The following is a 26,496-nucleotide window of genomic DNA, read 5'->3' on the forward strand; positions in this document are numbered from 1 at the left end:
TCTCTCTGTTTCCATTTTCCCCTGTCTTCCTGTCTTGTGCCCACGTTGTACTACGACCTTGATGGAGAAGAAATAAATTCACAATCTCCATTCAGAGTAAGCTCATGTATTCCCATCTGATGAAAGCATTGTGTGGAAATACAATAAGCATACATTTGGAGTAGACCTCAGTAAGATGCAGATCCTATTATGAATAGGAAAACTTTCTTTGCATTTTTTATTTTGTGCTTTATTTTCTAAAGTTCAAGCCAGAAGTTGTAAATACTTTGGTTATAGAGATTATATTTGCCCTTGCTTACAACAAATTTGCATACTCTTAATGTTTGTTTTCATACATTCTTAAAATTTGTTTAATCAGCTAATTAAGATTGCCTGGAATTTAGTCAGTCCTAAACAGTTTTCAGCATCAAAGTACTTTAATATAGGAGCCAAAGATTAGGAATGGTATTCTACTGAAGTTTTCAAAAGGGCACAGCCATGGTTTCCACCTTCCAGGCACTTTCAATCCCAGATGCAAACAAGTGAGAAAAGCTTTTCTTTTTACTGTATGGTTCTGATTTGTTAGCTATATTAACAAATTGTGTGGGGTAGGTCACACAATGTCTAAAAAGAACATCTAAATTATAGTTATCAGAATATGTCTGACATGATGAGGCTGTGCATCAACTCCCAGCGTTACAGTTTATATTTTTGAGCCTCAAAGCAAGGAATCTACACTGATAAGCAGCAACTCTATTAGAAATTTCACTCTATGGTCTGGAAAGAAATCTACTTTTAAGCCATATATCGTTTATTGTGATCTGACTTTATTAAACTATGTACAGCAGTTGTTGAGGAGGAAAAGTAAAAATACATAGAAATAAGAAAAATGTAAATAAAAGAGGAAAACAATAAAAATAATATGTGGCAATATATAAGACATGACTTTTGAGGGTTGAGAAACAAATGATCAAAGATTCAAGTTGACAAAATTTCCTCTAAATATTATAAAATATATTTACTATGCATGCATATACATTTCTTTTTTAAGCATTTTCTTTTAATTATAACAATTTTGCTTTTTTACATAACATTTTTGGAAAATTTAGCAGCATGTGGGGGAAAAAAAGCACCCATTTTCTCTTCACCATTCAAAACTCCTGATACCTTTTCGCATATTTACTTCCAGGCTCTTTTCTATATACATGCACATAATTGAGATAATTTTCTTTGTATATATTTTGATTATTTTTTGCATTTGTTTTTATATCTTCAAGGTTTTTCCTTAGTATTGCATCATTCTTATGACTAAAAATTATTCACCAGTGGATTTCGATCTTACTCGTCAAGGGTTAAACAATCTTGGCTCATCTTGGGAACCCATCTCCTCTGACTGTTCCCTCACTTATTCTCCTCTAGCCATGCAGGCCTCCTTGCTCTTCCTCAGACATGCCAACCATGGCCCCCTTATGGGGTCTTTGTCTTTCCCATTCTTCTGTCCTTAGCACCTTACTTTTAGTGTGTGCATAGTTTCCTTCCTCAATAATTCAAAAGTCTGCTTTAATATACCTTATAGGAAAGAACACCCCTGATCAGGATATTGAAATTAAGCCTCACCCTTTCACTCTCTAGCACCCCAAATTTCTTGTCTTCTTAGTCTATTTCTCCCTAATCTCTCTCTCAATCTCTCTCTCTCTCTCTCTCTCTCTCTCTCTCTCTCTCTCTCTCACACACACACACACACACACACACACACACACACACCACAACACAAAACTCTTGAACAGGGTCTTTGTTTTGTTCACTGCTCAATTAACAGAGCCTAGAACAGTGCCTGGTGCATAGCGGGTAATAAAAAATTTTTTGAAAGAACAATTAAATTCACTGGCTGCATGGTATGTCATTTCATAGATATGTCTCACTTCTTTGCATAACTCTCTGGTTAGACAATGATCTATTATAATAAATAAGGCAATAATTAACATGTCTATAAAGAAGTCATTTATCTAGCAATGTCCATTTAGTAGGTGTCTAATATTTAAGAAACACTTTGTATTTAATTTGTGCCATTTTCTTCATATCTAATTGATGAAACAACATGGAAAATTTTATTTTATCATCACCATCTTAAAAGGGAGAAACTGAAATTTATATATTAAGTAACTATAATAGCCTTGGTGAAGTAGCAATTTGGGTTCTGACTCCCAATTCATACTCTGTCTCAAGTATGACATGTTATCAGCACATTTCCAGTCTGTTATTGCGCTTTAATTTTGTTTATGATGTTTTTGACAGGCAAGGATTTTACTTCTTAATGTGATCAAGTGTGTTCAATTGAAGCATATGTAGTGACGAATATTTGGCCATTTTTGACTCATAAAATGGCAATTTTACATACTTTAATCTAATATTTTCTTTACGGATTTTCCCTTTGATTCAAAGCTTCAAGAATGTTCTCTGATTCACATATTTGTTATTCCACATTAGAATTTTATACTTCCAGCGTTTCTATTTTTAAATCCACCAGAGTATTTTTTCTAAGAAACTAACCAATTTTCCCAATACCATTTATGGATAATGTTTCCTTTCCTTCCCAGTATTTGGAGTCATCCTTATGTACTATAAAATTGTATTCTATACTAATTGCATTAGTTTCTTAAGGCTGCCATACAAAGTACCACAAAATGAGTGGCTTTGAAAAACAGAGATTTGTTGTCTCACAGTTCTGGAGGTTAGAGTTTCAAAATCACATTGTTGGCAGAGCCATATGCTCTCTCTGAAAACTGTAGAGGAGAATCATTCCTTGTCTTTTCCTGGCTTGTGATGTTTTGCCTACACTCGTGTTTTACAGCTCATAGATACCTTGCTTCAATCTTCCAATCCAATCCAGTCTTCAGGTGGTATCTAGTCTTCATATTATATGTTTATGTCTGTATGTAAATTTTTACTTTCTAGAAGGATTCTAGATATTGGATTAGGACTCACCCTAATGACCTAATTTTAACTTGATTAATCTATACAAATCCTATTTCAAATAAGGTCTCATTTTGAAGTATCAGTGGTTAATATTTCTACCTATCTTTTGGTGGGGGGCTCGTGGGGCAAAATTCTGCCCATTAACACTAGTGTTACTAAAAACATTAGGTGCTTCACTTTATTCATCAGTATCTCTATTGTAGAGAAGAACACTGATACTTTTGTTTTAGTTTTATAAGAAACTTTAATTTTATGACAGAATCAGTCTTCCAATATCAATCTATTTTTCTTCAAAAAGGTCTTAGCTATTCTCAAACATTTTTATGTACACGTGAGTTTCATAATATTGTTTTTTAAATTGCTGCTAAATCTATAAATTAATTTGGAAAGAACAGACATCTTTGCAAAGTCATTCTTTCTATTTTGGAGCATGTAGGTCTTTCCATTTATTGTGTCTTTGTTTTTTGTTTTTTTCTACACACCTACTTTTATATTTTTCTTCATAAAGTACTAGCAGAATATGTGAGTAGGTTATTGCCAGGTATTTCACACTTATGTTGCTATTTTGAAATCTTTTCTCCTTTTTGCCTTCCAAATGGCTATTGCTAGTACATATAATGATGCTATTAATTTTTACACATTGGTGTGATATTTAATACATTTATTAAACCATTCTATTCCAAAAGTAAGTTTATAAGCTGCTTTTCTTGTGCTTTCTAGGCTTGCAATTATATTGTCTACAAGGGCTTCTTCTTTTCTCCAGCTTTTCAAAGGATATGCTATTTTGTTTTATTTCTAGTCTTATTTTTTTGGTTAGGACCTTTGGGAATAATTATGTGCAATGAAAATTAATATTGTGGTTCATTTCCTAGGCATTTTATTTTGCATGTCTATAATATTTCACCATTTTAACTATGATTTTGAATGCGTGATATACAAAAATATTTATTTTCCCATTAACAAATATTCTTTTTTGATGTTGAGTTTTAAAATCAAGAATGAATATTTTAGCTTAACAAATAGTTTTTCATTTTACATGTATAATATATTGTATTACATCATAAACCTGCTGTTGGCATGCATGAAACTTTACTATACAAGTGTCTATCATGTGGAATTGTTTTATTCACTGTAGATGCCAAGTGGATGCCACTGATTGTGAAAACCTTCTCTTTAATCAGAGTACCTGAGTCATTATGATGAATTTCTGCTAAGAGGTTTAAAAATACAATTAAAAAAATTTCAGCTCAGGGGCGCCTGGGTGGCTCAGTCGGTTAAGCGTCCGACTTCCGCTCGGGTCATGATCTCACGGTCTGTGGGTTCGAGCCCCGCGTCAGGCTCTGTGCTGACAGCTCAGAGCCTGGAGCTTGTTTCAGATTCTGTGTCTCCCTCTTTCTCTGACCCTCCCCTGTTCATGCTCTCTCTCTCTCTCTGTCTCAAAAATAAATAAATGTTAAAAAAAAATTAAAAAAAAATTTCAGCTCAGTATTAATCTTAAAATATAGAAAATCAGCACTTTGCCACAACTCTGGGAGGGTGCATTTAATTAATTAATTAATATTTATTATGTTATTCATTATATATCTCAAAGAAACTTACTTTAATATATGCATTATTATTTTTTTAATGTTGATTTATTTATGTTGAGATAATGAGCCGGGGAGGGCCAGAGAGAGATGGAGAGAGAGAATCCCAAGCAGCCTCCTTGCTCAGCACAGAGTCAGACACGGGGCTCTATCTCACTACCGTGAAATCATGATCTGAACCTAAATCAAGATTTGAACACTAAAAGAACTGAGCCACCCAGGTGTCCCAATTATTCTAAAACTTATCACAAAAATGCAAACTTTAGGAAAATAAGTAGATAGAAAACTTTTATGATCATACCAGTCAAAGGCAGATATTGCTAATGTTTCCATTTTTATATATATATTATATATTTGATATTAAACTTTAAAAACTAACAATGTAATAAGAATGTTTAGTGTTATTACAAGTTTTCTAAAACTAAAATGAAATCACTTAATTTTATTATACATATTGTACGTGAACATACGTTCTTATAAAAATAAAAATACCAGGGTCACCTGGCTAGCTCAGTCAGAAGAGTGTGCGACTCTTGATCTTGTGATCATGCGTTCAAGCCCCTAGAGATTAATAAAAATAAATAAAATTTAATAAATAAATAAATAAATAAATATTGGTTAAAAAGCTATACTTCCCTTTCCTTCCTCCTCTTACCATCTTTCCCCACTCCTCTCTCTTGTCCTTAGCCAAGTTTACTTTATTATTTGGTGAGTAATCTTTGGAAATTTTTTTCTATATATACATACATAAAGATATGTTAATATAAATTGGTCTATAATATACATCCATTTTGCAACTTAACTTTTTTAAAACTGACATTCCTTGGTGATCCTTAAATGTTAACACATTGAGACCTAAATCATCTTTTTAATTATTACATAGTATTCTAAATTTCTCAGTAGATTTACTTTATAAGAGAGGTGATATTTTAAAGATTTTGAATATGTTTGCGAAATAATTTTAAAAAGCATTCCCAGAAGCTTGTCTACATTGTATCATAATTATGAATTATCTTCACTCTCTTGTCAATCAAGTTTCATTAGTCCTAGATATCATCTTGGTATGTATGTCTATGTAATATATGTAATATGTAATATCCTATGGAATTATGTTTTCAAGCATTGCTATTTATCTGGATACATTTATTATTTTTTAAACAACTATAGGGCACTTTATTTATAATGAATGTTAAATATATGTTAATGCGAATGAAAAATTCTGTAGTATTTTTCCATGTTATGATTACCTGTAGAATTATTGTTTTCTAGTTTAAAACTGAAAAACTATTTGCAGGTCTTAAAGGTTTGTGTATCTCCTACTTTCATCATTTTGAAATTCATTTTAGGTTTGCCATTCAGACTTCTGACTCCCAAATTTATATCTCTACCCTGAATTTGTACATTCAACTGTCCACTTCTACATCCAACTGCCTTCTTCATGTCTAGCAGGCACTTTACGCTTAATGTCTCCAAATGCAAATTCCTGATCTTTCCCCTCTACCAAACCTGCCTCTCCCAGTCTTCCCCATCTCAGTTAAAGGTCTCTCCATGCTCAATTCAGAAATTCTGAAGTTACCCTTGGAGTTTCTCTGTCTCACAGCACACAGCAAATCCTCCAGAAAATCCTTTTGAAATATATCCAAGAATTTCACTCCTACTCACCACCTCTCCTTCCACCATCATCTGTCATGAGGATCACTGCACAGACTCCTCACTGGACTTTCATCTTCCATTCTGGCCCCAAGTTTGGTCACAGAACAGTCAGAATAGTTGGTTTAAATCAAGTTGGTTGATATCTTTCCTCTCCTTAACACTCTCTGTGTATTCCCATCTGACTCAAATAAGAAACTGGAGTTCCTAGAATAGTTTGAAAGACTATGGCCTGATTTTAGACTCCTGAAATCTTTCTGACCTCATCTTCCACTACTTACGTCAGTCCCTCTGTCCCAGCCACAGTGGTCTCACTGCTGGTTCGAACATTAGAAATGAAGTCACAGATTGGCAGTCCTATTTCTCACTCTTTGGATTTCTCATTCTCTCTGCCTGCAACATTCTTGCCTTACTTATATATGAGGCCACATTTCTCACCTTCTTTGTGTCTTTATGTAAATAATGTCACCTTGGTGAGGTCATCTCTGAATATCTAAGTTAAAACTGGTCTCTAAAATTATCTATGCCTCCTTTTCTAGTTTGCTTTTGTCCTTAGGGTTCTTGACTTTTAAACTTAATTATTTTTTATATTATCTTTTTTTCATCCACTATAATATAACTTTCCTGACAGCAAGCAAGGACTTTGGTCAGTTTCATTTACTTATCTGTGTGTCTAAAATAGAACTTGAAGCATAGGAGAAGTTTAGTAAATAATTAATGAATACATGATTCAATGACTATATTTACTCTTCTCCACCCAATGAATCCTAAATGCACATATATTGTCATTTTAATGCTGTTTAATATTAACTCACCATTGGTTATATAAATGAAAATTAAAGCCACACAAAGAAAATTTTTGCCTATAGCAGAAAAAAAAAGAAAGAAAAGAATGGTAAAACCCATGTTGATGAAGATGTAGGGATGCCAGTATTCTCTTTCACTGCTTGAAAGAGAAGTTAAGTCAAACACTTTAAAGATATGTTTCCTGGGCATGTGGATAGCTCGGTTAAGCATGTGACTCTTGATCTGGGCTCAGGTCATGATCTCACTGTTCGTGAGTTTGAGCCACACATCAGGCTCTGCACTGACAGCATGGAGCCTGCTTAGGCTTTTCTCTCTCTCAAAGTGAATAAATACACTAAACTAACTAACTAAATAAAGATATGTTTCCCTATTGACCCAACCTTTATACTTTAAAAAAAAAGTTTTAAGAATATAATCTCAGTATTTATAAATCTTTACCATGATATTAGACCTGGAAAGGTTTATAATTGCAATTCATTTGAACCATCTGTTTACAAAACAAATAATATTTATTATTATTCAATTACGTAATGATTAAAAATGATGTGAAAAATTAGGTGATAACATGGAAAACATACCCATATATTGTTAAATGAACCAAATCACATTATAAATCAGTTTATCCAATCTTCTCTATATAGTTCTATCTAGTTCTTCTGAATTTAACCTTATAATAGGTAAAAATTTCTCTCACAAGCAGACAAGATAGGAAAGCACATGCTCTTATAATGACAATGTCTTTGATGTCAGTGGGTTTTAGGATCCTGACAAATATATTACTTATGGTGTGATTTGTTTTCCATTTTAATTAAAATGATTGTTTACTAATAACCTGATTTCTAAGATAACTTATTTTGAACATCAAGCCCCTGGCCTTTTGTTAATTTGAATTGGTAACGTTTTTATAAGAATTAGTGAGAAACGCTAATGCCAGTCTATTTGTGTTATAGCACAATTGAGTGACCCTCATTTAGATCTCTCCATGTCTTGTTTTCCAAGACATTTCATGGTGTTTCTTTGTCCCTTCCTGACCTTTCTTGTCTCTGGCTTTTTTCTTTTTATTTCTCTCATCATAAGTGTTCCTCAGTGTTCCATCCCTAAGCCTTTCCCTTTCTCTTTCTAATGATAATAGCAGTTCATTAATTTACTCACTCGTTTGTACATATGTTCTTTCAACACACAGTTATTTATTACTAAAATGTCCCAGGCACTGTGCTAGATGCTGAAATACCATCTTGAATATGTCAGACTTACTGCTCCGAACTGAATTGTGTTTCTTTAAAGTCATATATTGGGGCCCTAACCTGCAGTGTTATGCTATCTAGAGATCAGGACTGTGCCCTTATCAGAGACACCAGAAAGCTTTCTTCCTGTCTCTCTTTCTCTCCATACAGAAAAAAAAAAAAAATCCATGCGAGGGCAATAGGAAGGAGGCCATTTGCCACCCAAGGAAAGAGTGCTCACTAAACACCAACCTTGTTGTCACCTTCGTCTTGGATGTCCAGTCTATGGAACTGGAAGAAAAAACTCCTATTATTTAAGCCACCTAGTCTATGATATCTTGTTATAGCAGCTCAAGGGGACTGAGACAAATTTTGGTACTGAAAAGCGAAAGTGATGCTATAACAGATTCCTAAGCATGTGGAAATGGCTTTGAAACTGGGTAATGGGTGGAGAGTAGAAGAGTTTTGAAGCACATGCTAGAAATACAGACATTCTGCTGAACTCTCAGACAAAAATGAGGAACATGTTATTGAAAACTGGAGAAAAGGCTATCTCTGGTATAAAGTGGCAAAAAATTTGGCTGGACCGTATACTAGTGTTTTGTGGAAGGTAAAACTTTTGAGTGATGAAATCAGATATTTAGTCAAGCAGATCCTAGGTAGTATTGAAAAAAACAGCCTGGATCCTCCTGACTGCTTATAATAAAATGCTAGAAGAGAGAGGTGGATTGAAGAAGAAATTATTAAGCAAAAATGAACCAGAATTTGAAGATATGGAAAATTCTCAGCCTGTTCATATTGCAGAAAATGAGAAAGCGTGTTCAGCAGAGAACACTTAATCTCTGGATCAAATGCACGGAAACATTTGATCCTGAGATTAGGGAGGACATAAACTGAGTACCTTATCAGCTATAGCCACACATGCCAGGAATAGAGATGGGATTATACGGCAGTAACACTACCAGTGGGGACTAAAAGAAACAGAGAAAACAGGATGGAATAAAGACTGTGAACACATGCTATCCTTCAAGAAAAGGGAACAAGTACCCCAAAGGCGATTCAGACATTATCAGGGTTGCTACTCCCACCATAGACTCTGAGTTCATAGGGTGTGGGCAAGGTGTCAGGTATGTGTTGAGACCTAATATACTACCACTTGGGCTTCAAAGGGCAGTACCTCCACCTAGCATAATTGCATAGGTAGGACACTTGCATATAGCAGTGTGGGTATTGCTCCCAGGAGCCAAATCTGATTTAGATGATATTTAAATGAGAAATTGGATCTTAGGGGCATCTAGGTGGCTCAGTTCATTAAGCAACTGACTCTTGATTTTGGCTCAAGTCATGATCTCGCGGTTTATGAGTTTGAGCCCTGCATTGGGAACCTGCTTGGGATTCTGTCTCCCTCTCTCCTTATTCCTCCTCTGCTTGCTCTCTATCTTTTTCTCAAAATAAATATAAACTTAAAAAAATAAATTGAACTTTAAACTTTAGACTTGATGCTGGAATGAGTTATGACTTTGGGAGCTGTTGGAATGGAATAATCGAGTGCATTTTGCATGGAAGAAGGACATGATTTTAGGGGCTAATGCCAGAATGCTATGGGCTAAGTTTTGTCTCCACCAAATTGATAAATTCCTTAAGTTACTTAAATCTCTCAAGGAAATTTAGCAATAAGGATGATGCTAAAAATAATGATAGCCAACATTATTGAATGTCTACAATGAATGAGACATAATTTTAAGTGATTTACATGTATTATATTAAATTTTTGGGGCGCCTGGGTGGCTCAGTAGGTTGAGCGTCCAACTTTGGCTCAGGTCATGATCTCACGGTTCATGGGTTTAAGCCCCATGTCGGGCTCTGTGCTGACAGCTCAGAGCCAGGAACCTGTTTCAGACCTGTGTCTCCCTCTCTCTCTCTCTCTGCCCCTCCCCTGCTTGAACTCTGTCTCTTTCTCTCAAAAATAAACATAATTTTTTTTTTAATTCTCACAAAATGTAATGAATGGGCACTAATTTTATTCTGACTTTAGAAAGGAGGGTAAAAAGGCATAGTATGACAACAGGCACATAATTATTAAACTAATTAATGAATTTAAATTGAAGTAGATGCTCGTAAGAGAATATAACAGCAATACTCGACCAGAGAATGAAAGTGTCTAAAGAGAAAATGACTTTTAACTTAAGATATGAAGCACCAGTAAGTATTAGGGAAATGAAACAGTGTGAGAACATACTAAGAAGGAGAGCAGCTAATGAAAATACCCTGAGATGGGAAGAAGAACACTGTTGCAGGAAGTGAGAAAGACATGTGCGGGGAGAGACTTTGAAGGGAAGTAACAAGATGTAAAAACAGGGTGAAGAATCAAGTCTCAGAATGGAGGCCAAGATGGAAGGAGAGACCACTACGGAGTTAAATTAGATCATCCCACACTAGAGTCATAGTGCTCTGTGGTGGCAGTAGAGAGAAGTTGACTGATTTGATATTTATCTACAAGCTGAATCTGCAAAATCTGCAAATGGAGTGGCTGTGAGATGTGAGAGAAAGTAAATAACTAACACTGACTCTCAAGTTTCTGCCTTGAACAATTACTGACAGGGTGGGATCATTTGATGAGAATAGAAAATCAAAGAAAATATGAATTTAATAGGACTATCATGTTCAAGCACTAGAATGTTTGGTGTTTGGCTAGGCTATATATTATTTAATGTAGATTTCTCATCCATTCCTTGTTCATTCACTGATCTATCTCATGCTCCGTATTAGGCAGTCTGCTAGGTGTTTCGAATATAAAGGTGGAGGGATAGTCCTCAACAAGCCTGCGGCATGGACCTGTGATGTTGGGATCCAGGCCTTTGGCAGGAGGAGGCCACTGCTTTATTTTTGGTGTTTAAGCTTTTGAAGGGGTGCAATGAAGATGTTTCTGTGAGAGGAGAAGGAAAGTGGAATCTGGCACTAATTGGTATAGAAATGAACCAATGCTTCTAGGGTGAAGAGTAATTGCTGGGTTTAGAGGGAGGGATGCTGACAGAAACGTCAGGCAGATCAGAAAAGCGCAAGTCCCTTTCTTATCCTCCTACCTTCCAGTGACCCACTAGCACCATTAAAAATTTTTAATTTTTTTTAATTTTAATTTTTTAAAAATTTTTTTATGTTTACTTATTTTTGAAAGAGAGAGAGAGTGAAAACAGGGGAGGGGCAGAGAGAGAGAGAGAGAGAAGGAGACACAAATCTGAAACAGGCTCCAGGCTCTGAGCTATCAGCACAGAGCCCAACGCAGGGCTCTAACTCATGAATGGTGAGATTATGACCTGAGCCGAAGTCAGATGCTTAACTGACTGAGCCACCCAGACGCCCCTAATTTATTTTTTAAAGGTAGCTTAAACAAAAGGCCTTTATTATTGCACACACCAGTGCACTGTGAGGCAGGCAGTGTTGTTGGATTGGAGCCTGGAAAAATTCATCAGTGACATCACGTAAGACCAACTACGTCCTTGAAAAAGCTAGTGTTTCCCTAAAAACCACCAGTAGAACTCATATGGAGTCTCTGGACCAAAACAGAGTCAGGCCCATGCCCTAACTAGTCAGAGGAAGGGAATGAGGACAGCCAAAGGGCTCAGGATGCTCGTAATTTCCTTATGCAAATGGGAGAGCACAGAGATCTGACTCCCTGAGCACATAGAAGTGAAAATATGGAGGGCCAGAAACTGGCAGTGACATAAATCTGAAAAGAACACTAGGCAGTATAATTCAGCTCCTTAAAATCTCCCACACACCTGGAACTTATGGGAAATATTGTACTCAGATACACAAGGATGAACTCAGTTATTTATAGAAATTATCAGAGTCAGCTATCAAAGGTGGAATGAAGTCTGTGGAGTCCCAGCTACAGAATCACAGAGCAGTTAGAAGCTTGAACTGGAGCTGAGAGACAAGAGCTTAACCACCCTCACACTGTCATGAGGCTCATACATTTGTATTTTCAGTACAGAACTCTACCCTGAATTCCAGATTTGTTTATCTAACTGCCTAGTCAATATCTAATGTCTTGAATGTCTAATAAAGATCATGCATATAACATGCTCAAAACCAAACTACTTGTCTTCCCATATAGCTTGCTTCTCCCACATTCTTCTCCATCTCAGTGCAAGAGCTCGTCATTCCTGTTTCTCAAGACAAAAACCTTGAATCCATTCTTGACTTCTAGTTCACTCTCTATTATAATCCATCAGAAAATCATGTTAGTTTTGTTTGAAAACTTATTCAGAATGCAACCCCATCTTACTAACTCCAAGCCATCATTATATTTTATTTTAATAACTGAGATAGCCTTTTAATCAATCTACCCTGCTTCTGACCTTGTTCCCATCTTTCCAGAGCCAAGTAATTCTTGACTTTTAAACATAAGTCAGATCACTTTATTTGTCTGATCAAAATCTTTCAGAGACTTCTCACCTCACTATTAGCAAAAGCAAAAACACTCTTGGTGATCTATAAGACCATAAATAAGTTTTTTTGCTCCATCATCTCTTTGATATCATTCCCCACCTTACCTCCTTGCTATTTCTCTAGCATGCAAAACACTCTCCTTCATGAAAACTTTTGCAATCGCTGCTATCTCCATCTCAAATGTTCTTCTTTCTAGAAAAATGTTAGTCATGTTTGTCACTCAAAAAATATTTATTGACTGAATTAAAGAGAGAAAACTTCCCCAAGAAAGTAACATTTTACCAAGATCATAAAAATAATGAGAGTAATCCAGATAAAATGAGGATTGGGAGTTGATTAGGAAAAAAGATCCTGACAAAGGGAAGAGCATGTGCCAAGGTCATGAGGCAGAGTGAACATGTTTTCTGTACTTTTGAGGCATGCTGTGGAGGAGAGGAGTAAAAACACAGCTAGAGAGAAAAATAGAAGCACAATTATATGAGGGGATAAAATTAACATATAGTTTTATATGTTGCATAAATATATTTAAAGCATGCTTTAATTTTCTGAACATTATTTTTATTAATTACATTATCATTCCTCTGGATAACCAAGCATTAAATATTTGAGGTATCCTGTTGTTCTCCTTTTTCATCACTTTGTCATCTAGTCCTGTAGATCTGAAGACATCTCTTCCCATTTACCCTTTTCTTTTTATTCCTACCACTGATTCTTTAACTCAGGTCTGTATTCTGTTTTCAAAGACTATTTTAATAACACGGATGCTTCACTGCCTCTGAGTTTCCTTCTTTAACTAAAGCACGCACAACAGCCTTTGGTAGGTTTTTAAAAAATTTTTCCCTCAAAAAATATCCAGTTTTATCCCCCGCCGCCCCCCCCCCCCCAGCTCACTAAACTTCGGCATCTCTCTGCTCTTTACTATACTAAGACTCTTGATCTTGGCATTTGAATTCAGTCAGCAAACATTCTCAACAAAAGCAAAAATAAACTATTGGGACTACATCAAAATAAAAAGCTTCTGCACAGCAAAGGAAATAATCAACAAAACTAAAATGCAACCTACTGAATGAGAGAAGGTATTTGCAAATCACATATTTGATGAAATATTAGTATTCAAAATATGTAAAGAGCTTAGAACACCTCAATGCAAAAGTAAATAACCCATTTAAAAATGGGCAGTAGACATGAACAGACATTTTTCCAAAGAAGACATCCAGATGCTCAACATCAGTCATCATCACAGAAATGCAAATCAAAACCCCAATGAGATACCACTTCACACCTGTCAGAATAGCTAAAATAAAAAAAACACAAGAAACACGTGCTGGCAAGGCTGTGGAGGAAAGGGAACGCTGTGCACTGTTGGTGGGGATGCAAAGTGGTACAGCCTCGGTGGGAAACAGTATGGAGGCTCCTCAAAAAATTAAAAATAGAAGTATTATAAGATCTAATAATTCTGCTACTGGGTAATGACCTAAAGAATATGAAGACACTAATTTGAAAAGATATATAAGTCACAAACAAATAAACAAACAAAACCAACCAGACTCTTAAATATAGAGGACAAACTGGTGGTTAACAGAGGAGAGACTAGTGTGGGAATGGGTGAAACAAGGCAAGGGAATTAAGAGTACACTTATTGCGATGAGCACTAAGTAATGTATAGAATTGTTGAGTCACTATATTGTACACTTGAAAGTAATATAACACTGTATGTTCACTATGTTGGATTAACATTTAAAAAAGAAAAAGAAAAAGGTGGACAATAAAACAAAAGAAAGTCTTATATGATTCATTCCATTTCTGTATCTTTGTTTTATTTCATCTACTTTGTTCTAGCTATAGGGTTTTTGTTTTTCTATTATTTTAATATGGCTAACCTGTTCTACCTTTAGAGCCTTTACCTTAACTGTTCCCTTTACCTGGATGCTCATCCTCCCATTATTTGAATTTCTGACTCTTTCTTGTCATTTAGATTATTGTTGAGTTATTATTAACACAGAGAGGCCCTTCTAGAGCAACTAACATACAATAGTCACTTAATGACTCTCTGTAACATAATTTTGCTTTAATCATCTCATGCACACGCACTGGTTACTGCTGATATATTTTTGCACACGGTGAACTGATTTTTTTTATGTGTTCATTTGTGGTATTTTTTGCATCTTGACCTATCATTAAGCTTCATGAGAACTGACAAGTAACATAAATCTTTGTAGTGGACTGAATAGTGCCCACCCAAAAGAAACCCATGTTCTAACCTTTGGAACCCGTAATTATGAACTTATATAGCAAAAGATGTAATCAAGTTAAAGATCTTGAGAAGAAGAACTTATCCTAGAATACTTGGGTTGGTCCTATATGCAATCACATGTATCCTCATAAGAGAGAGGCAGAAGGTGGTGGTGATGTAGAACTGTAAGCCAAAGGGTGCCAAGGCAGTCCAGCAGCCACCAGAGATGAGAAGCATCAAGGAAGCATCTCCCCCCAAGGCAACAAAGCTAGTATGGCTCCACTAAAAATGATTTCAGACTCCTGGCTTCCAGAGATACAAAGGAATAGATTTCTGTTGTTTTGGTGTGTGGTAATTTGTTACAACAGTAATAGGAGAATAATATACCTCCTTAAAAGACCTCAAAATGAATAAATCAAGACATAGAGTGGTTAAAAGACAACAAAAGAAGAGCTCAAGAAATGAATGGGAATAAAAACAAAACCTCCAGAAAGCAATATTAAAAGCAATAAAAATTAAATGTAAAAAATGACTGGAAACATAGAGACCTAAGGGACAGACATAAGCAAATCCCACAAAAAGAAACCATAAAGTGAAAACACTTAAATTGTTATAGAGACTATGCTGAATATGGAAGATGGCAAAGAAGATAAAAAGCTCATGTTTTTGGAATCCTTGAAAGAGAAAAGAAAAATAACATTCAAAGATAAGCCACACAGAATCTCTCGAGTAACAAATATAAATTTATTTATTAAAGAGCATACCAGTTCTTCCAAAACTGTCTTTCCATATGAAATTTATAATCAGTATATTGATGTCAACAAAATATTTGCTGGGATTTTGAATACAATTACATCGAATCTACACATCAAGTTGGAAAGAACTGACATTTTAATATTGAAATTTTCAATCTTTGAACATGAAATATCTCTCCATTTATTTATATAACCTCTGTACAGTTTATTTTATCACTGTTTTAACATTGTCTTTTAATATTTTTATTCTGTCTGTTCCCTAATAAGAATGAGTTTCCTGGAAATAAATCTAAAGTAAAGACTTACCAAACATTTCTTAGAAAATGCTGTTAGGAGGTAAATGTGTAAGGAAGTAAATAAGGCAGAATTGGAGAGACATATTGACATAATTGCAAGTGAGACATCATCCAATCTTTTAGGTGCCCTGAGCTAAGATGGCTCTTCAGAGCAATACAAACTTAAAGTGGATGCTCTTGAAGGATGTTAACATGCTTCACAAATCTTCATATTTTGTACCTATTCTTGTATTTCCAACTACATTATTTTCCCTAAATCTTCAATTCCCTAATCTTTTTTATTTATTTTTCCAGGTCCCAGGCCATCCAGCCAGGTTATTCACCCTGCCTATGCACCTATACAGATTCTTCACTCAGGCCGTTTTTGTCACCCAAAGTGAATGAACAAATGCATCATCTAAGGCTTCTTTCCATTGAATGATTCCTTCTCACTGGTATCATTCAGGACCATCCCTGACTGGAGCTATTATGTGGTTGTAGTCCATTAATAGCTCACATAGATTTGCTGAACCAATCCATTTATGGCAAACAACATCATCCTTTTTCTTCTTCCATTAATTGGCCATAAATAATCTCTCACATGATCATAAGGTGAGTTAAGCATGAGACACTGGTGCAACAATGGTGGTTGACATAATGGGCAACCTATTTGTGCACCTTGCATGGTCACTCTGGCCCTGCTCTTGTATGATCCCAGATGTGTCACTTTCATCTTATGATGGATTGCTGTTGGACTCATCCAACTTTGTGATATGTTGGGCTTGACAGAATCTGATGAATGATAGGCATCAGATTCATCAGAATCTGATGAATGATAGGCTTGACAGAATCTGATGAATGAGACCAGGAGATCTCAGTGTTTTACAGTCTGTTGCTCCATCTCTATCAGGAGGAGTAGTATGAAAGGAGATACTTTTGGAATAGTTTATGGTCCTTTGTAGATGTCATGACCTTGCTCTAGAACTATAGTGGTTGATGTTATGATGCGCTATTGTGCCTATCATTAACTCTACTTGATATCTTTCCATCAAAAAATACTCCCATTATACTGCCCAATATGGTAGCCACTAGCCACATGTGATGATTTAAATTTAAATTAAGTTACATAAAATTTAAAAACTACCAGTTGTTTCTAGTTTTTGCTATTCTCAATAATGCTGCTATGAGCACTGAACACATGAATTTGGTGAAACTATGTATGTATGCAATTCTGTTGTGGTTACAAGGAAGAGTAACACTGATGGGCTACAACTACCACACCATTTTTTCCCCAAAGAAGTTATACCAATGTGCACTCGCACTGGAAATGTACTAGTGGTCCAGTTGGCTCACATCTCTCCCACATTTGCACTTAGTATAGGCAGGGTTTTTTTAAAGTTTATTTATTTATTTTGAGAGACAGAGGGGGGGTGGAGCAGAGAGAGGGAGAGAATTCCAAGCAGGCTCTGCTCTGAGCACAGAGCCTGATGTGGGGCTCAAACTCACAACTGTGAGATCGTGACCTGAGCCAAAACCAAGAGTCAGATGCTTAACTGACTAAGCCACTCAGGCACTCCAAGGCAGGGTTATTTTTAATGTAATATATTTTAACCATTTTTCATGGGCATGAAATAGTATTAATTGTAGCTAAGTCACCCAAGATAAAATACCTTAAAAATTTATATTGATATTTTCACTTAAAGTTCAAGACTACAGAACTTTTATTTTGCTGTCTTCTCTGTTACATCATTACCCTCTGCTTCTACAAGACACAAGAATGATAGAATTTGAATATGCCAGTGCTCATTTGTTTTATCCCATATTACAGGCAAAATAGTCTCAGAATAACTGTACTAATCTTACCAGTTATATGGCTACTTGAACACATTAAGTTTTTTCTCCCTTCTCATTGTAACCCTCCATGAACAAACGTTTATAGGAAATAGCCATTGCATACCATACTTTCTTCCTCTTAGCCCTTATTTCATCATAATTCTATGGGCAATTAACTATATCCTCAGTGTTCACCACCAGCCCTTATGTCCATGTCTCTTTAGTCATTTTGGTTGTCTGTACGTTATTTCCTCATAGATTTCTCAGGTAATCCTCATGGGAACAATATTCTTTGAGTTCTTACATATTGATAACAGCTTGTATGTGCCCTTTGTAGTTGAAAGTCAGTTTCATGGGATATAAAATGGTTCACTTATGAATTCTTTGCTTGACTATATTAAACATTGTCTCCATTTTCTTCTTGCTTTACTACATATCTTAAAATTTGTGTGATAATCTAACATGCTTTCTCTAATAAAATATATGCCAGTTTTTCTAGGTTTAAAAAAGATTTTTCTTTCTCTTTCAAATTCAGTAATTTCATTTGAATATGCAGTGTGGTGCTGGTGATGCTGGGAAAGCATTCTTAGGTTCAGGATATGTTATCTCAAGATGTAGTTTCATACTGAATTCTGTTGGGGTTACGTGGAAGAATAGTTTTATAGCATACATTTTTAAGAAAAATGAGACTCCATTAACTTTTAGGATGAAACACATTTAAGGAAAGCTTTGTTAACTTCATATGACTCCCCCTTCTGCTGTTTTCCTCTAATGTTCAAATGAATGACAGCTTATTTTTTGATATATCGTGGTTCTTGACTTCTCCCCCATCTTGGTTTAGATCTTTAAACTTTTTGTCTATATTTTGATCTACTCCCAGAAGTTTTTCTTCACATTGAGGCCCTGTCCAAAATGGAGCTCTTGTGTGTCAGTTTTCAAATTCATAGGTGCTGTACTGCTCCAGCAGTTAAATATTCCTTTTTCATAAAATTTTGATACATACAACTATTCCCTTAGGAGACATTGGTAAAGTGAGAATAATTGATTAAATTGGGAAATATTAACATTTTTAAATGTATTGATATATAATGCCAAGTTTATATCCAGATATTTTGTGCCAGTCTACACCTTTATCACCATGGAAAGGCAAGTTCCATCTCGGCACACCCACGCAGGGGCTGAATGTTGTTTTTCTTCTCTGTGTTTGCCAATTTAATGAAAGACGGTTTCTCATTGTTTTAATTTGCCTCTCAACCTCAATCTCTGTCTACAAAACAGAGTAATGCCTAAGTAATATGATGGTAATGAGTTGGTTTTTTTCATATTTAGAAAAAAGTAGTACATTTGGTTTGAAACTTTGAAATTGAAAGTAATTGCGGAAGGTCTTAGATGTTACATGAGGCAACAAAACCCAGATTGACCATGACTGTTTTTTTCTCCATTATTCATGTCAGAATTAAAGGATTCCTCCAGACTCTTGTCATTAGGCTGTTCTTGCTGTTCTCCTGTTCTCCTGCTGCTCTCCCTTCTCTTCCTGATGATGCTCCTTAATTCTTCCATGTAGTTTCAATACAAACTTCCTCTTTTATGCTACAGAATACTCTTTTACACTATCTTCTGTCCTTCTACCACTTCACTTAAACCCCACCACACACACTCACACACACACACTCTCTCTCTCTCTCTCTCTCTCTCTCTTTCTCACACACACGCACACACACACAGATCTTACTTTCTCATGGGAAGTGTTTTTTGCATTCAACTCTGGACACTCCACCATCCTCAGATCAAAGCTGAAGTTTCATTTTGCAGGCTGGGAGAAGTAAGAAAATGCAATGATTTGGGGCACCTGGGTGGGTCAGTAGGTTAAGCGTCTGACTCTTGATTTCAGTTCAGATCATGATCTCATGGTTCTTGGATTCGAGCCCCATGTCAGGTTCCATACTGACAATGTGGAGTCTGTTTGGAATCCTCTCTCTCCCTCCCGCTCTGCCCCCTCCCACTTGCACACAACTCTCTGTCTCTCTCAAAATAAATAAATAAACTTTTTAAAAAAGAAAGAAAATGCAATGATTTATATGAAGTGGTAGAAACATAAGTTTTGAGTGTAATACCTGTGTTATTGGGAAACCAGCAGGAAGGAAACTAGAATTTACTCAGAAATTTTTTTCTCGGGTATTGCATCTAGTACTTTTTGTGCTATGTTGTTATCAATCCTTAACATCTAGTGAAATAGAAATAATTACCCCTATTTTACAGAAGAGGAAACTGAGGGCTTAAAAACATTACATGAACTACCCAAGGACACAGAGGTATTAGATCACTCTTACACATTACATGTGTGAGAGCTTAGACCTGTTGGATGCCACAGTCAATTTCTTCTCATACTATCAAACCATAGATAATATGTTTCTGTGAGGTCTTTATAACTGATGCTGTTTGGGCTATGATAAAATAGTGCATCTGTTTTAGCTTATTGTGCTTTGTAAAAGTAAACATCTTTTAAATATCCATTTTTGCCTATAGGCACACTTTTGTAACCATCTCATATGAATGAGGAGTTTTCAAATACCTTTCATGGAGATCTTTGAGACTGTTCCTAAGTAAACAGATTTAGAAACGTAAGTCGTGTGTGTGTGTGTGTGTGTGTGTGTGTGTGTGTGTGTGTGTGTTAAACACATAAAAATGTATAAGTATTTATGGTCTGGACTTCAAATATGATTAAAATTACTTACCTTATTAGTATGCATTTTAAACTGTATATTAAAATTAGAATGAGTCATAAGTATAATAATAACTTGATATTTTCCAAATCTGATTAAAACAGTTATATCATGCTGTAATTTAAATCTGTTCTGTTTTCAGTTCTATGAGTGTTGCCTATGAGGGGCAAAGAAAAGGAAATGAGTAGGTGTGTGTTGGGGTGGACTCCATGATTTTCCTGCAAACTTTGTCTCTTTTCTAGAAGTTTGGTTAACTTTAATGCCCTGTGTTCTCCTAAACTAGGCCTAGACAGATTAACATGACATTTTAAGGGAAATTGCATACAATTTGTTAAATTTACCATTAAAGACTCTCTCCCTTCTTAACACACTCCTCCATTCTGCAACACAAAAGTCTTAATTTCATAATTTAATTAATTTCAGAGTACAGTATTTAGAGAAAGGAGGAAGATTTTTACATTGGAAGATTTTTTCCATATTACCACAATGAATACTTCCAGATATATGTTATTCCATTTTTAAAGTTTAAGTCTGGCTAAGCTTTATTGATTCCATTCAATAAAGAGCACTTTAATAATAATAAAAGAAATCACCCATGTTAAGACTATTTTAAAACCATGACAATAAAGAGAAAAATCAAAAAGCCTCCTAGTTTTTACTTTATTTTTTCTCTGTATTTTGCTTATGTGGGTTATATTACAGAATACTTGTTCTTTTCTGAAATGCATAGTAAAAAGATCTAAAATAATTGATTTTATGAATATATTATTATATTTAATGATAACACTTTTTCTCTAGCGTTGTGATCAGTATGTCACAATCTTGTTCATTCAGGACTCTGATGAGAAAAGTTTCAAGCCATCCTTCTGAGGCATGAATCATTTAACCAAAAAAAAATATATAAATCAAAATAAACTCTCAATTAGATATGTTAGCATAACCTGGCTTTGCCCCTTCAAGTAATTTTATTGATCTTCCTAAATCTATATGCATGGGGAAACCAGATTGCTTAGAAATTATCCTTCTTTCTAATGTCAAAATGTCATCTGAAACAAACCAAGCTTTCCTGACTTTGATCTTGAGAATTTTAATACCCAGGCAAAGTTATTTGAAACTTTAAAAACTTTCAGTTATTTGAAACTGAAAATTTTGTTTTGACTCCTTCAAGCCTGTGCCTTATATGAGAACTCTTTGACCTTCGTTGTAAAACATGTGTTTGTTTCTAATGGAAATTTTAATTGCTAAATTATACATACATATAGGTATGTATGTTATATATAATAAAATATTAATAATTTTATAATATTATGCAGTTTGAATCACTTGGCTCAAATTTAGGTATCACCATTATATGGTCATGTGGCTTTGGGCAAATAAGTTAATTTTCCTAAATTTTAATTTCTTCACTTGTAAAACAGTAATTAGTAATACCTACTTTATAGGATTTTACAAGTGGTAGTTAGGACAAAATATAATGTGCATATTAAATATTTATCTAATGGAAAACAGTTACTGTTAGAAACTGCATTCATAGTATTATTCTTAATGTTTAAAAAAAAATGTCAAAACTGACCATTGACCAAACAAAAGCTCTACTTCAGACCAGATTTCTAGTCAAATGGATAAAACATTTTAATGTTTTAGTATTATTTATATTACATATATAATTTGAACAAATATGTATTTTGGTGGAATAATTGCATAATGACTATTTTATATACATACATATGTGTATGTAATATAGCCATTGTATATAACATGTGTGTGTTCATACATTCTTCAAATGAAAGAAGGTTAATATTTATTGGTCATTAGATATGAAGGCACTTAATAAATACTTTAAATGAATAAAAGACTTTGAGAATATATTTTACAATCTCTGTATTTCATATGAGCTTCAAATTGAAGCTTAGAGAGAACAGAAAACATGCACAGGGCCAGCTAGCCAATTGGAATAAAAACCTAACTTTCAGACATAAATTAGTTTGATTTCAAAACCTATGTTTTACTAATCCATGAGGGATAACCTACAATAGGCTGGATTATATGTATTTAGAGACTTGAATAGAAAGAATGCATTTACAGAAACAAAAAACTACAGGAAAATTTTGCTATGTATTATACATAGCTCATTCTGCATTAGAACTTTATGTGAAACAATACTGTCATTAATCCTGTCTTTATGTGATCACAAAATCCTTTATGATCAGATTTGGGGAGTGAATTAGATAATGCTAACCAAAGAATAAAAAGTAAATATATTTGAATTTTTCTTTGCTTTTTGAAATTTTTTAGTAAGTCTGGAAAAATTAATATTGCCAGTTATTTAAATTCATCACTGTTAATATAAAACTCATTTGGGAGGAAGATAACACTGTCTAATATAAGAGCTACTACAAAAATAAGCAGTAAATGGTCTTTAAATGACTTTTATTTTCTATAGGAGAAAATATACTATAATTATATATATTCATATATATTTTAATTTTGAAAGAAAAATATATCACCCTGAGGAATACAAGCACAATATTGACCAAGGTTCTAAGGCAGAAAACAAATGCATAGGTACTTTCATGTAAGATGAGGTTACCAAACTTATCCAAGCAATACTGTCTCATTTCCAGTTTTATTCCATGAAAAGTTATCTTGATTATCTTATCCACCCTGACTGTACCTCAAGATGTTGACATAATATTAGTAAGACCTTATTTAGATACCATTCTTTAATATCTAAAGGAGATTTTTAAAAAAATTCAGTATTGGACTGCCTAGTTCTACTCACATTATGAAATAAATAATATACAGTTTCCTAACATGCATTCATTGATTTTAAAAAATATTTATTGACTCTCTGCTGCAAGTCAGGTAATATATGTCATTGATATGGCACTCAACCAAACCATTCATGTTCTCTGCATCTTGCTAGACATTAAATAAATCTTACCCAAATTGTCTAATAAAAGAACATTGCTAAATAAACTTTTTAAAATCCATGCATGTTATTCTCCAATGTTGAATCTCTTAGTAAATCCTCTTGGCTTTGCCTCCAGAATATATTCAGATCCCAACCTCTTCTTATCATCTCCATTGCTACTTGGTCCTAGCTCCTATTTTCTAGCTCTAGATTAATTATAATGGCTTCCCACTTGCCTTCTTCTCTCTGCCCTCACCTCTACCTTATCTCTCAGTGTTTATTTTCAACACAATAAACTTTAAAAATATGCTAGATGATGTAACTCCTCCACTTAAAATCTTCCAGTGGCATAACATCTCACTCAGAATTCAGATTCTAAGTTCTTGCCATTGCCTTATCTGGAATATTTTTGCCTCTGTATCCTTTGTGACCTCTTCTATCAATCCTTTCCCATGTAGTCCCACACTCAGATGTCACCTTGATTTTGCTATTTCTGAAATATGCCAAATACAATCCTCCCTTAAATTCATTTAATACTGTTTTGTCTTCAGTTCAGTCTACAACATGTTTTCCTCAGGAATCCACTGGCTTACATTTTTAGTCCCTTCAGAGACCAACTCTTAGGAAGGTCTTCTCTTATCCCTTTTATAGAAAAATGGCTCCAGCCTCCAGCCCTTTATTCCTTTATCTGCTTTATTATTCTCCATATGATGTATCACTGTCGAACATCATTTGTTCCCTGTACAAGTTCCACTATGAGAATCAGCATCTGTAGTCAAGGAAGATGTCTTCTATTATTTAATTATTATATCTCACCATCCTTTACTGTTTCTCTTCCAGGAAAAACAATATTACTTGTATATTAGTGCTTTTGAATCTGTTCTTAAAGGTTCTAGTATTTTTACTTGTTATTTATATATTTTTGTTGTTGTGAGTTATAGTAATTTTTTGAAATTTTGATTAGTTTTAGGACATGCCTATCAGGGTTCCCCCCACCCCAGTTTTATCAATTGAAATTTTATGTTTAGAAATTATATTATTTCTTTACATTGTTTTTTGTTCTGTGTTCCTCTTCTTGAGACTCATTAATGTTATTCACAAATGTTTTCTACCACCTCAATACAAGCTAACAATTTTAACATTTGGCTTTATGTCCTTACCTTGTATCCATAAATTATTTTAAATGGCATACTTACTTTTATCTTTGTGGACATTGTTTCCCGGGTAAATAAGTTGTCCTGGTGTCTCATGTAGTGGCTACTGGGAGAAAGTGATAAATCAGTTGCAGATGATGAACTTCTCCCATGGATCATTGGCTGACCTGGGAAGAATGGGTAGCTTATCTGATTCCAGGTTTCTTCATGTACAAGGAAGGATCCTGTAAAACACTGTGAGGTAATTAAGTTCACTTGGATAGAACCTCTCCAGTGTTTCCATCAACTCAATCAGACACAGAGAGCCCTACAGCAGAGTACCTTTAGAACTTTCTTCACACCATCAAAGCAATGATCTGACATCTATAATAGTTGGGGTTTTCTGTGGACTTTCTCCCAGATTCTACTGGAAAGTTGGGAGCCCTTGAATTATCTAGGCATCCCAGACAATTTTCCTCTGGGACATTATGGCCTGCAGTGCACTGAGATTTCCCCCTATCTACCCATCTCACTTATTTTATTTTTGAGTACTTTTGGTAGGGACTTAGAAGACAGGTGAGGTAAACATGTATGTTTCCAACATCTTCTCAAAATCATGCTCTGGGTATCATATTTTCTTTACATACTATAAAACCACCTAACAGTCAGTATATGGGAACTAGAAAAGAATGTGTTATTGCATTTAAGGAGGCAAACTTAAAACAATGATTATGATGATGATGATGATAAAAATACCTATCTGCAAAAGGTCAGAAACCATAGACACAAGAAAACTAATAGATCTTGTAATCACGCTCACTCATTCATTCATTTAGTTATTCAGTAATGTTTATTTGCATTCATGAAATGTGAGACACTTTTCTATTGGAGATACAAGGATGAGTAAGACAAAATCCTTCTTTTTAAAGGACTCTCAGTCTCAAAGTTTTGATAACGTTTTTGTAGCAATGTTGTAGTAATAGTAATCAACATTTCTTGCACACCTAGAATATTTAATTTTTTTCTAAGTGCTCTGCATGTGTTTTTTTTAATTTACATGCATTATCTCATTTTAATATTCAAACTTTTCTATGAGATATGGATCTTATTATCTTCATTTTACATCTTAGAAAACAAAGGCATTGGGACACTAAGCAGCAAGATCGCACAACTAGTATAGGTGTTAGAATTCAAATTCAAGTAGTCTACCTCCAGAATCACATTGCTAGTTACTATGACATATATATAGCATGCATAGTTTATAAATCCATTCAGTAAAAAATATAATAAATGGGGCTCCTGGGTGGCTCAGTTGAGTAAGTGTCTGACTCGGTTTCCAGCTCAGGTCATGATCTCATGGTTATGGGATTGAGCACCATGTCCGCTCTGCACTGACAGCACAGAGACTGCTTAAGGTTCTCTGTCTCCCTCTTCTCTCTGTCCCTCCCCCCCACTCTCTCACTCTATCTCAAAATAAATAAACAAACAAACAAACTTTAAAAATACATATTTGCTAAAAAAAAAACTTGAAAAGTCATCTAGGCAACACAGATAACGTAGGTAGGAAAGATCTATTCTGTGGAATAGACACCTAAGACAGTCCTTGGTAATTCCTGTAATTATCAACACAACGTTAATCCCACTGGGTTAGCTGAGAAGGTTGAAAAAATATGAGAAAAATTATTACAAAAGAACACAATAAAATAGAGAAGATGTAATGTAGAAATATCTTACAGTTTTAGATGCAAAACTGACTTTGAATCTTCAAATATATGGACAATTAATTTTTTAAAACTCCTTTACATTATGAAAATTAATATGCCAACACTTATAAAATACATTTTGGAGCTGAAGAACACACAAAGTAGTTTTGTGAAAAAAAAAAAGAAAAAAATTCTGTCAGATTAAATAATAAGAATCATTGAGAAACCTTGACAAGCAGACACAACTTATTTCC

Source organism: Panthera pardus, unplaced genomic scaffold (genome assembly GCF_024362965.1).
Source record: "Panthera pardus isolate Hobbes unplaced genomic scaffold, ASM2436296v1 HiC_scaffold_17, whole genome shotgun sequence".
Classification (NCBI taxonomy): domain Eukaryota; kingdom Metazoa; phylum Chordata; class Mammalia; order Carnivora; family Felidae; genus Panthera; species Panthera pardus.